Raw genomic sequence first — 13,683 nt, 5'->3', positions numbered from 1 at the left:
GGGAACTTTGCTTGGCTTAAATTGGCCCACTAAGACAGCACATCTAGTTCTTACCTATGAACTTATGAAAATACAAATATTTCACGCACATTCAGTAATGTCCTTCAAGTCTACCAATGTAACAAAGCAGTTATTCTCATAGAAACGTGTCAAGGTTACTCTTAAAAATATCCAAACTAGTGTTTGTTTTAATGTAATTTGGTAGTCTGTTCCTTGCATTAGCTATTCTGCCATAGACCCAATTAGTTCACCTCTGATGCCTTTATAATCTTCTCCATCAGCTGTCTGATCATTCTCTCCTAATTTTTGATAACCCGGAATATTCCAAAAGATAGTGGTCTCTAAATGCACTATATACCTGAATAAGTTCTCTTCTTAAATATCTATAAGAGACACTGTATGAGTTCAGATAGTTTAGTCTTGTATAATAACTTAACTTTTCACATCCATGGATGTCCCTATCATATTTCCACTCTTCCAATTTACTCATGCTTGTTTTCTTATTAGGTTTCCATATTGTTATTCCATAGTCTAGTTTGGGTCTAATGTAACTTAGAAAGAATGATTTAACAACCAATGACTAAGGAGATGTTAACAAGCTGTTTCCTGTGGTACAATAGTGCAAGGTTTGATTCTCTCAGCTTCCATTGCCTAATTGTGCGGCTCTAAGCAAGTAACTTAACGAGACATTGCTCCTGGGTGGAGTCTGAAAAAGGTCCATGGAGATCAGTGCTCTACCCTGAAAAACAGACATAAATAAAATGCAATAAAATAAAATTTCATCATTTCTGTTTTAATAGACTTTATAAATCTTGTCATACTACCTATAGTACTATAACTATTACTAACCAAAAGTCGAAATGATAAAAACTCAAATCTGGATCTACCCATATACCTAGATCCTTAAATGAATTTACAGTTTCAATTATTGTGTGATGTTTCAATCTTTGTCTCTCAAATACCATATGCTAAGTGTTTGGTGTGTTTAACAGTATGTTATTCTCCTGTGCTCAAATGGTCAGTTTAGTTAAGTTCTTTTGCAGGCATACCTGTATGGAACACATGATTAGTTTACCCATTTTCAAATCATCTGCATACACACTGTAGAACACGTTATATGAATAAGATGGATCTGAAAGATACAAACTAAATAAGTAAGGGTATTGGTCAGAGCCCTTTGGGGGACCATGACTGCAACCTAGAATTCCAAATGTCCAATTGTTATATGACACTTGCCATGTCCTACTTGTAAGTCATGCAGCTATCCCTCTTATTAAGGCTAAATCAATATTGTCATTCTAATTTATCAATCACTGTTTTGTGTGACCCTATCAAATGCTGAAGTTAAGTCTATGTAAATTACATCACAGCACAATTTCTCATTTATAATATTACTATATTGTTATAGAATATGGAAATCATTACTGGCATGGCTTGTATTTTGGGGTTAAAAATTATTCCCTGTTATTGCACAATAGAGAGGGGCTGTAGCTACTGCAAAATAATATATAAAATAAATTTTTTTTTTATTTTATTTCATCAGGCAGACTCATGTCTACTTTGTTACAACCAGGTGAAGATGCAACTAGATTTTTGTCACTGAATTGTAGATGGGCATCACTCTCTAAAAATGAAGCAAAAATCAGTAGGTTACTGAGCTCTGACTGCTTAAACCTATTCAAGATGTTCATAATGTGTGCACAATCGAATTTAACTGCATGCTTTTAATCAAAATATTTCAGTAGTTGATTATAGTCAACAAAACACACACACTCATGAACATAGGCATGCACATGCACAAACACACACGCGCACACACACACACACACACACACACACACACACACACACACACACACACACACACACACACACACGCACACTCACCTTTTATGTTGTCGATGTTTTCTTAGTTGTTGTTGTTTTTCTTTCGGCTTCAGTGTTTTCTTGGTAGTCACAGGAATTATATGCAGTCACACAACACTGAAAATAGACCTGATTGGAGATGTGCATTTGAACAAAGACCTGATGGGAGATGTATGTCGGAATCACAACATGTAAGAAAAAAGACTAATTATCTTTAATGGTATTTATTTTCATTAAGCAAAGCAAAGGGCCAGCATGATTTCAATTGGCAAACAATGAGCAACAGAGCTACAATTGCCAGACTATAATTATCCTATAGCATAACCAAGTTATATATGTATATTTCTACAAATTTGATATGCAGCATCAGATACTGTAGGTGAAAACAGTAAGTGTATAGTACAACAATTCATGTGGCTGAATAAAGTATTACAAACCATAACCCTGTTCTGCAGTATGAATTGTTCAGTGCATGCCCTACTATGTCTTACTGCATATATAACACATTGTAGTGCTAACCTTCATTACTGCTTACAAAACACCTTATAATTCTAACTACAAATTCTGCAAATTCAGTTGTTGGCCACTTTGCCTTTTAATACAAAATGTATATATGCAAATGCTTATTCACATATAAATAGATTTCCATAGTTTCAATGCTCCAGTCCCTACAAAGAAAAGCAATAGTAGCTGTTGTAGTTACAGTTTTTCTGTCTGTATAACATACAACAAAGGTGCAAAATATGAATTAGAACTGCTGATATTCTACAAAGCTAAAAGCTTGTACAGCATAAATAATTGTATGTTTTGCCCTGTCAATTCTAAATACTGTTCAGGTCTGATCATTACTTTTACTGCTGCTGAGGAAAAAGGTCTTTGTAGCATACTGTGTAATCGGTGGTCTTGTACAACACTCAAGAATTTACATTCTAGGGGGATTTCAGGAAACAGATGATAGCACTTTGGCACATCACAGCTAACAAATAACTATATTTATCTCTTTGAAATCTCAATTAGGAGACATCTTCTTTTCATATTCTCCATGATGTTTACATTAGGGTTTGCATTAAGAAGTCTCTAGGGAAATGTTCATTGACAGTTTAACTGAAAGCCCAGATAAATGAATTTGAAGGTCATATTTCCAGAACAAAGTAACTGACTTGTGTTTTAGAGACTCGGTTTTACTCTTAAAGTGCTTATAAATCATCTAGAATATAACTGCACCATCTGTGTTTTGGAATCTCTCAACATATCTGAAGGACAGTTTAAAAGGAGCAGAGTATCATATTCAAGCACTACTGAAAGAATTGCTTTAGTTTTACTGTTTTGCAGCAATTGCAATATATCTTCAAACATAAACTTCACAAAGACAAAATAAGTATTGCTGATATGTTGGCTGAGCTTTGCAGATGTTTTAAGAAACAATGAATGAAAAAAGAATGATAAAACCTTCACTGCAACATCAATCAGATATTTTTTTCTCAAGATCAGTGGTTATTGAAGATATGGTATGTCCTCCACACCCTTTTAGCTCTCTCTCTCTCTCTCTCTCTGTCTCATTCACTTTTATTTACATTCTTTTTTATTTTCAGTATATTCTACATTAGACCATTGTTTTATGCTGTGCATGGGTATGAAACTCACGGCAGAAATAATCACTTTGCAGGAGATGACCACTATTTTTCAGGACAGGTTCAGAAAATCAAATGTCTACCATTGATATGACAAGATATGCCTCCTTAGTACAAATTATGCTTCAGTGAATGATTGGCTTAGTGAATATTATGGTCAGTGTCTGGGACATGAACTGCTCTGTGCACCTGGACATATTCTTAGGTGATTTTTTTTACTAAAATACACATTTAGTAGGTCATGATCCCATTCCTTCCTGATCACACAGACACACATACACACACACACGTGTATATAAATAAATAAATAAATAAATATATATATATATATATATATATATATAAAACATTTTTATCGACTGTATTTATTGGCAGATAAAAAGATGCTTATCATACTGTGCTACATCATGTCTACTTCACTGTATATAGAACTCTGCTGACAGATTTAGCATGTCATAACTAATGTTCTGTATTTATAACAAGGCCTAGACCTACAGCTGCAGTTGTCTATACATGTAGTATGACATTAGTATTTATAGTTTGTAACCAGGTTTGCTTCCAGTGAAATTCTTCCAAGTTTCTACACCAATGATTCCATGACATTGCCAAAAGTAGTGGACAAAATATCATACATTGATTATGATTGATTGCTTGATTGCTTTAACCTGATAAGTGTGGTGGTCACAACTGCCCATTTTCAGACATAATTTAACCAGCAATTAGCAAAATCAAGTAGCAACAGTTAGCATTGCTGTCATAGCATAATAAAACAGTAATATTAACCAGTCCTGAAAGAAACTCTCAAACACAGAGGTACAAAATTAATTTCCAGTGACTTTACAAACATTAAAAAGTTCATGGCAGGGAAGTAAACATTTTACAAATTTGTATACATTTGTACAAAGCTGTAATATATTTGGGGGTTTCTGGTGCGGAGAAGACTAGAAAACAAAAAGCAAGATCTGAAACTTGCAGCCTAAGAGACTGACAGATATAATTGAGTATTTGGAGATTTTAAGGTATCGCACATTGAATGTAGATATGTTTATTGAAATTTGCAAAATGGAACTGCAGGCGGCATTGGAAGTTTCCTTCATCTTTATAACTTCTCATGTACCTTCTGTTTTTAGAACACAGGCAAGGGAGATGAGTAATGGTTGTGGATAAAGTTCTGCATAGCCAACAGGATAATATCTTTGCAGATTTCTAGGACTGGTGAAGTACATGATTGGCATTCCTGCTGTCTGTAGTTTGCCTTAATAATGCTATTTGCATGTATGTACACACAGATCCGTATCTCATGCAAACAGAAGAAATAAAACAGAAAATTATCCATACAATTTGGGAAGAGTGACTAGTGGACATAACTTAAGTAATTGTGAAAGAGATAATATATTATAGGATGCACACAAACTGGTTAATGAATGAAATCACAGTATATTTTCTATACTAAAGCATACAGCATTGGCACCTAAATAAAGTTCAGTGCGGTAGTACTCACTATCTATCCATCCATCCATCCACAGCTCCTTTTTCCCCATATTTGCACACGGTGTTCGGGTGTCACTTCAACAGAGACAATCATCTAGAGCCAAGGTTGATACAATGAGTTCCTGAATTATGAATTTCAGTCAATGAAAGTCAGTTTATTAAGTATGGTGATGGCCATGCCTTTATCAGTTGGATGTTATAAAGTTAAAACAACTTTGATAACAGGTGTTAATAAAGTTAAAACAACTTTGAGAACAGGTGTTAAGAGATCTGCATAATAGCAGTTCTTCTTGGTAATGAGAAATCAAGAAACAATTTTAAATTCTTTGGAACTTCAAATCACTAGATAGAAGTTAGGATTATTTGTTTTAAAAGACCTAAAACTGGGTGTTTTTTTTCAAGGTAACGGATGATTTTTCTGAGAGTGCTGCACATTCATTTTAGCATTGCTTAAAATAATAGTAGACAAGATAACCTTAATGTATGTCATATCATACATGCTATGACTGCATAATGTGTTTTCAAACATTGTAGTTTAATTTGTTGAAGCAGTTGTTTATATTGAAACTGAGCAATTCAGTTCTTCTAAGTGTTCCTTAAACCTGGGTCCTGTTTTTATTCAGGACTACAGCTGGAGCAACAGCATGGTTTATTGTATGTTAAAATGTTAGACAACAAAAAAAAGCATATGCAACCAAACTCATATCTTGACATATGAATCAAGATACTACATTATAATGCTAGAATTGCTGTAGAAGCATTCAGTTGGCAATAACTAAAACTTTTTCTAAATTAGAGAGCAGTTTCAGTGCTTCATGTAGCTGCAAGCTCACCCTTTTTCCTTCTCAAACCAAAAACCAACAGGATGATTTTTCAGCCTGGACAAATGTTCTGCAATAAATGTAATAATAAGAGAAGGTTCCATATTTCTACACTGGGCTGTGATGTACAGGGTAATGTTTTGAAGAGGTAACAAACAGAGGAGAAGGGCAAAGAATGTCATAAGGTAGATAGTATGTCAAAGAAAGGAAGAAATGTTATGCATATTAAAGAGGGTTGTGAACATATGCACAAGTAGTTGGCTTTAACAATAAACAGAAAATTTCAGTGCTGGTGAGACAGCAGAAGCCAGTTGTGCAAATATGTAAAAGAATGTAAATAAGATAGCTAGGTATGTACTGTGTGACAAAACCGTGAATCCTTTAGGCTTCAGAACTATCATGATTATTATTATTATTATTATTATTATTACAGTTATTTAACTCTCTCTGGAAAGTTTTGTGGACATTTTCTTTGAGACTTATGAGCTTGCTTGTAAATTTGTGGACCATTTTTCAAAAACATTGTGTCATGGAATTTTGTTGTATCAAATATGGTACAGATTCAATAAACCCTACACAGTCAGCTAAGACCGTGTGTACATCATGGTGTGATGTGCACATGATAGGCACCATTTAAGATTCAGTAAGTGATGTGTAGAGGTATACAAACATGGTAAACACTATGGCATCCTAATTACAGAATAAGCAGCTGAACTGCATGCTAATCAACCAATCCAAGATTGAGGAGCTATTCAACAATCTATAAAGCAACCATGTAGACTCAGTGCTGGTTTTCCCTGCGAATTCCAAAATCTACTGGAATACAGAAACAGAAAAGGTGTTAGGGGCTGCTGTTGCTTTAATTCATGTGTGTGTGCAACAGGTTGAAGTCTATACTGCTGCTGCTGCTAATAGACCAAGGCCAAGAAGAAGAAGAGTTTTTAGATCCCTTTAATGTATCACAGTCTGCATGATGTGGAAATTGTAGAGTTCTACAGGGTAGATAGAGACATACTACAGGAACTCTGCAACCTCTGCCATCCTCAACTTAGACTAAGGGCAAACAAAGGGTGACCAGTACCGGTGGAGACAAAGGTATGTGTGGCACATAGAATTTTAGCTACAGGAACCTTTCAGAGACCAACAGGGGACATGATGGAGGTTTCACAGGCATAATCCAGGATCGTCCATCAATTCCTAAATGCTATGCACCAACATGCCAGTGATCACATATTTTTTCCCCGTACACCCGAGGACAGGGCCACAAATATGTAGGAGTTCTACACTGTAGCACACTACCCTGAAGTACTGGGTGCCATAGATTATAAATATATAGAAATCAAAGCACCACCCAGGGAACAGGGGAAGGAAGGGCCTACATAAATTGAAAGGGCTTTCACTCCATTAACTCCCAAGTTGTGTGTAATGGTAAGGGAATCTTTTTGAATGTGTGTGTTGGCAACCCAGGTAGTTGCCATGACTCAAATATCAGGCAAAACACCCAGCTATATCAGATGTTCACAAGGGGTGCTATCCCACAGGGTCATTTATTGGGAAATGCAGGTTATGCACTGGAACTCTGGCTGCTGACACCCATCAGAAATAAACACATACCCACTGAAGAATGCTATAATGAGACACATGCTCAAACCAGAACTATCATAGAGCATGTGTTTGGGCTGCTGAAGTTGTGGTTTCAGTGCCTAGATACATCTGGGTAGCCCTGCAGTACAATCCACATACATGTACTGAAATCTTTACCATCTGCGCAATGCTTCATAGTATCATCCTGAGAAAACAGCTTCAGCAGAATCAACAAGGGGAAGAGGCACACATCCCTCCACCACTGGCAAGTTCACCACAAGCACATGAAGGTGAGGATTCAGAAGTGGAACCAGCAGCTGCTGTGTGTGTAGGCAGATGTAGGCATTCTCAATATGCCCTTGCATTGGCTAAGAAGCAATGCAGAGCACACTCACTCACCACTTAAGGGGCTAAAATCTTCATCCTAAGCACATACATATAGTAACATTGATGCCAGGCAATACTTAAAACCTTTACCTACTCATGTAATGGCTGTATACTCCTAGCATGTGACAGAATCAGCCCTGAACTAAAGCTGTACCAACTGCCAGATTTACAAGGTAAGTGTTGAACCTGGAATAGAACAAAAATGTGTAATAATACAAATGAATGGCATAGCCTTGAATACTGTTCCTTGGTAATGTAAGTAAGCAAAAGGTGGTTGGTTTTTACAGCAATGAGTTCAAGATGTGATAGCAGTGCCTTAAGTGAATACTTGCATCCTCTATCAAGTAATATGCCTCAGGCATCAACGATTCATACATTCATACCTTTCAAAAGTAATGATGATCACCAAATGTCGTTAGTTTGGTCTCATACTTTTGTACTGGCAAATCATTAATGAGAGAAGTTAGAAATTAATGATACACATTTCAGTTTCAGACTTCATATCCCTCAGAAAAATCTTACAAATACTGAAGCAAAAACTGTTTGATTCTATCAGTTGTCTCTAACTTTGTAAGACCAAAATATTTAAAAAGTCTCCCTATTTTGCAGCCTTTGTCCCACTTTTTTATAGCTCAGGCCACCTTTTTTGCTGTAAGAATGTGGGAGGCATGTACAGATTACAAAAACCTGTAGGAAAGCAGTACAATTAGCAAACAGCATCACAAACACAGATATACTAAGCACTAAGTCAGCTATGCATCCTTAGCATCAGACACAAAGCTTATGTATCCCTAAATCTAAAAGATAGAAAACAAGGATATGGCACAGTTATCATTACTTGAACAAAGTGTTGTTGGGGTGGGGGGGGGGCATGACATCTAGGCTGACACAAAAGGTAAGTGAGTGCATGTTAAAAATAAAGAGAAACAAGCAGAAATTAGGATAAAGTATCAAATGACCACTCAAAGTGCTGGAGTCTGTATACTGAGAATAAAGCTTTCATTTGATTTTCTGGATTCACTGGCTTTTTCTGGTGAGTTGCTTGTTGCTATCTACTTTTGTGGTTTACTGATGTATTATATATCCTATTTCAATTTATGCTACCTTTACCTATCAAGCAAAGCAGCCTGGATGGCAGGTTTTCACCTAGGATATGTGGAGAATGTCTATTTAGTGGGGGACATTATTTGTCTTCCACAGTATCGGGTGATGCGGTTGAGCTTCTTTATGGTCTCCTTTAGCTGTAAGCTTAGCAAAATTCTAGGAACCTATGAATGGGGCTTCAACAGGATTTCTGAGTCATGTGTCAGGAGCTTTATGCTGAAATCGACAAGGGAAAGGAGATTTTAGATTTTTTTTCTTTCTTTTGAGGTTTGAGACTAAATTCAAATATGAGAAATATTTTATACAGGAATCAATGCCAGATCAAAATAAATCTTCATTCAGATTTGCTCATATTTCTTCAGACCATTATTGAGTAAAATGCACCTTTTGGCATGCATTTGTCTAAAAATATTACTCAGCTTGAGAGACCTCAGAGATACATAACTAAAATATCAGTGGCCTCAAAATCTTAGTTATCAGAATAGACTGGCAGCCCTCTCTCTTTACTCAGTGTCTTATAGACTCCTCCATGGAGGTCTGTGTCTAGCCTTTCAAGGCATGAAAGATCCAGTTCTCTTATTCTTTCACAGAACAACCTCCAATTCCATCACAGAACAAATAGTCCCTCACATACCCAATTAAAGGAACTAAACCTTCATCAACTGATAAATAAGGTGCACTGGCAAGATGGATTCATACCCCAGTGAATCTCTCACATCTGGAAAAAATCCACTACATGTCATACAGAATAGTGCCCTTCCCACCTTCAAGTTACACCTAGATAATTGGATGGTCAATCTTAAATTCTCATCTGGTTAAGCTTGTCTTATCCTTCTTGATGGCAGATGGAATTTTTGAATGTTTTTATTTTATTTTACTTTTATGGACACCCTTTCCAATAGAGAAGTCACAAGATCACCTGTGACAATGTTTACCATGATATGTCACATGGTTCTACTCATCCCCATTACTTTTTTACCTCTTCCACTGTCATATCCATGGTTAGCCCTAGCATGGTCTTCTCTATGTCCATAACTAACAAGCTATGGACACTCTCCTATGCATTGATCCTTTGATTGAAAGAATCACCAGTTATCATATTATACTTTGATTACAACCCTGCTGCTAACTCCACTATCCAGTGCTTCAGCATATGTGCTTTCTCTACACCCAGCCTGCACCAGTTGTATAGAAACATAAAGCCCTGACTATAAAGCCCTGACTATGGCCTAGGAAACGTGAGTTCAAACAGTGGCCATATCACTTGTTGGCAAAGGCAGGGGATATTAGCATTCCCATCCTCCATGGAAGGGGGTGCATATGCTTGTCACACACTGGGATGGTTGAAGTAACCTGGTGATGAACAGGAAAACAACTGAGCAGTGATGCCTATGGGTGGGTGGCTCATACTGGTAATGACAGCCCCATGCAGAAGTGAAGAGCAGTTAAGCATTTAAGCTGACATCCATGGCACATCCTGCCTTCAGGCATACCTCTAAAGCTGTTAGAGCAAGAAATATGGACAAAGCCATACATAAAAGTGGGACAGAGCCCAAAAATAAGGACAATTTTTAAATATTGCTCTTACAATCTTAGAATCTTGGAAAGATGATAGAATAACAGGTTTTACATTAGCATGATGTTTCTGAATGGTATGAAGTCTGAAACCAAATGCCTGCCATTATTTCCTAACTTCAGTATTTAATGATTTGCCACTAATTTGCCAGAAAGCCACACATTTATGAAAAATGGACCAAAAATATGAGGCAAACATCTGGACATTCTGTGGAAAATCTAAACCATTGAGAGGTATGCATTCAGGATGTTAGTGGGAACAGACAGGTGTGTGGAAAAATATGAAAAAATACTCACTGATATCAGTGTGGTGCCCTCTCAGGTTCTACACTCTCCTTACCAGCCCCAGACATGAAGTAGGATTAGTATGTGGGCTAAGACAGGTTTCATAGGCCCAAGAGACAGGAAAAGGACCTAGGAACAGCTGATAATTAGATGTGGGTTTGATAGTCCCTGGGGACAAGAAGAGTACCTAGGAATAGCTGATAGTCAGTTTTAGGGAGCCAAAAGGAAGACGGAAACAATGTCAGTCCCCTACCCCTAATTCTTAGTGCCATGGGATCATAGGAATGGTAAGGCAATGAAGTAGTGAGACCATTTTTACCTTGCTAACAACCACACTCGTGTTGTGCCACCTACTTCCAATTATATAAAGTAGGTCAGGTCCAGGATAAATTTCTAGACACCCATCCAATCATTAAGACTGTTTTTGAAAGATGATAAGAGTATCACTCTGTTTAACACATTAATGGAGTTTATTCCAGAGAAGAGGTAAACATTGGGTAGTGAATCTCCCCTCCTTCATGTTTTGTATATATGTTGGTGAATGTTTAAGTCTTTATATCTAGTGTTTGCAGAGCTGTTGGTCTTACTGACCTGCAAGTGGACCAGGAGGGTTGGGTGCTTAGGGGAATGTAACACAAGCAGGAGTGGTGCTGCACCAGGCACACAGAGGCACATGCCCAGTCTGTGAAACGGTGTGTCCTCATGAGTATCCTGTTCATTAAGAGATTGAATATTAAGGGGAAAGGTACCTTTTCACACACCATCAACAATGGTCCATGGCAAGACTGCAAATCAATAGCAGCCATAAAGTGAATCAATTGTATCCAATGTTGTGATCTTGCAGACAATTGTTGATGCATAAGTTACTGACTTCAATTGTGGGTTATCAGACCATGGCACTAAGGGACCCATGTAAGCTGACATTGTGTGCAGTACACTTTTAAGTCATTATAGTTAGCTTGTATGTTGAACATAGCAGTGGCTGGCATTATAAGGAGTTTGTTAGTGTTTAAGAAAAAAAAACTTTTATATGCCTCCTCAGGCACTTCTCTGCTTGTCTAAGTACATTCCTCATCATGTATGCACAGTACCCCACTATAGCTTCATAGCTTCATAGCTTCATAGGTAGGTACTAGGCTACCTGCCCGAAGGCATTTATAAGCCTAGCCGGAATGTGCTGGCTTTCAAAGCCCCCTTAGATTAGTTCCATGTGCCTCTGTCCAACAGTATGTATACATATATATATATATATATATATATATATATATATATATATATATATATAAATATATATAAATATATATAAGGTATAAGAAAATCTGCAAATACTTAAAAGTCACATTGGTTCCTTCCCCACCCTGGAAGTGTAATTATGTGTAAAAGTGTGGCTTCCCTTTAAAGAGTTCAGTCCAGTTCATGGGATCCACACCCTAAAAGTCTAATTATTTCTAAAAGTGTAAAGAGTTAAATTTCATTCATAGAATCCCCACCCTGTAAGTGTAATTATGTATAAAAGTCCAACTCTTCTTACTGATGTGTTCTAAAAAAATTTTTAGAAGCTCCCCCAAAGAAAAAATTAACACTGCAATAAAATTAATTCAAAATATATGATTTTGAATAGGCAAATAACGTACAGAAAAGTTTGATTAGAATTCCTTTTAACTTACAAAAGCAGGGTCATGTTGCTATGATGTGAAAAACACAGAGCACATCTGCAGATTCAGTAGCACTCAATGTTATTTGAACACCTTTTCTGTGTGTCTTTTTCAAGTGCTTAGGTTAGCTGTGCCTTTTGGGTCTTGTTCTACTAGATCTGGTCCGGGAAAGTATATTAGGAAAAGATGTTTGCTTCTAGTTGATGTTGTCTTTATTAATTTAGGTACTACAAGATTATATTATTTTTAAAGACAACCAGGTATACCTCTCAAAACTTGGGTGAGCTAATTGGCGTAACTACGGAAATTATTTTTTGAGCTGTGATATGGGATCTGAATTGCCTAGACATACTAAGGCCTTGGTGAGTTTAATTCTGGTTCAAAGTCTAAACCAACAGCAGTGGAAGCAGTGAATATAGTAACCAAAATTTAAAAAATGGAAGTAGGATCTTTAGAAAAGGGTTGGAGCAAATTACATAGAGAAAATGGAAATTGTGGGAACAATACATGCAGAATAATGTTTTGGAAGAGGAATGAAATTTAAGAGAAGGCAGGAGTAATGTTCAATTAACAATTGTAGAGAAGGCTATATGTGATTTATATTGTCTGCAACTGAAAATATGTCAATATGATTTGTTTTAATTTACATACAGTATGCATATATGTACGATTGCCTATGACATAAGTCATAATACAACAAAGATTTTTTTAAGAATGGAAGTGTAATTATGTGTAAAAGTGTGGCTTCCCTTTAAAGAGTTCAGTCCAGTTCATGGGATCCACACCCTAAAAGTCTAATTATTTCTAAAAGTGTAAAGAGTTAAATTTCATTCATAGAATCCCCACCCTGTAAGTGTAATTATGTATAAAAGTCCAACTCTTCTTACTGATGTGTTCTAAAAAAATTTTTAGAAGCTCCCCCAAAGAAAAAATTAACACTGCAATAAAATTAATTCAAAATATATGATTTTGAATAGGCAAATAACGTACAGAAAAGTTTGATTAGAATTCCTTTTAACTTACAAAAGCAGGGTCATGTTGCTATGATGTGAAAAACACAGAGCACATCTGCAGATTCAGTAGCACTCAATGTTATTTGAACACCTTTTCTGTGTGTCTTTTTCAAGTGCTTAGGTTAGCTGTGCCTTTTGGGTCTTGTTCTACTAGATCTGGTCCGGGAAAGTATATTAGGAAAAGATGTTTGCTTCTAGTTGATGTTGTCTTTTTTTAATTTAGGTACTACAAGATTATATTATTTTTAAAGACAACCAGGTATACCTCTCA

This window comes from Protopterus annectens, chromosome 3.part0 (genome assembly GCF_019279795.1).
Source record: "Protopterus annectens isolate FY-2018-M chromosome 3.part0, PAN1.0, whole genome shotgun sequence".
Lineage (NCBI taxonomy): Eukaryota > Metazoa > Chordata > Ceratodontiformes > Protopteridae > Protopterus > Protopterus annectens.
The sequence above is the reverse complement of the archived record's forward strand: the minus strand, read 5'-3'. Positions refer to the sequence as shown.